At 61.0% G+C, this 374-nt stretch overlaps 1 protein-coding gene across 1 annotated transcript in view; it reads left to right on the top strand.

The window, feature by feature from the left end:
- The window catches only part of LOC104277410 (membrane transport protein XK-like), a gene marked incomplete at both ends in the record, with an annotated part of 4,642 nt that overhangs the window by 2,048 nt on the left and 2,220 nt on the right, over positions 1 to 374 (top strand).

The following is a 374-nucleotide window of genomic DNA, read 5'->3' as shown; positions in this document are numbered from 1 at the left end:
CACGCCCCCCCCCTGCCTTCTCCAGACAGCAATGGACATGGGGACAGGCAGCACCAGGCTGCACCTGCAGCCCGAGAGGGCTCGTGGCACAAGCCGTGCAAGAGGCAGCGAGTCCTGGTGTGTCCCGGCTGTGGCAGGGGGACAGGAGTGTGCCTGCCTGCCCGAGACCCTGCACATGGGCGTGAAAGACTTAGAATCATAGAACGCTTTGGGCTGGAAGGGACCTTTAAAGGCCGCCTAGTCCAAACCCCTGCAGTGAGCAGGGACATTTTTAACTAGATCAGGTTGCTCAGAGACCTTGAACGTCTCCAGGGATGGGGCCCCACCACCTCTCTGGACTTACGGGGTGCTCGAACTGCCTGCTGCTGCAAGCA

This window comes from Apaloderma vittatum, unplaced genomic scaffold (genome assembly GCF_000703405.1).
Source record: "Apaloderma vittatum isolate BGI_N311 unplaced genomic scaffold, ASM70340v1 scaffold28977, whole genome shotgun sequence".
In the NCBI taxonomy this organism is placed as follows: domain Eukaryota; kingdom Metazoa; phylum Chordata; class Aves; order Trogoniformes; family Trogonidae; genus Apaloderma; species Apaloderma vittatum.
The sequence above is the reverse complement of the archived record's forward strand: the minus strand, read 5'-3'. Positions and strand labels throughout refer to the sequence as shown.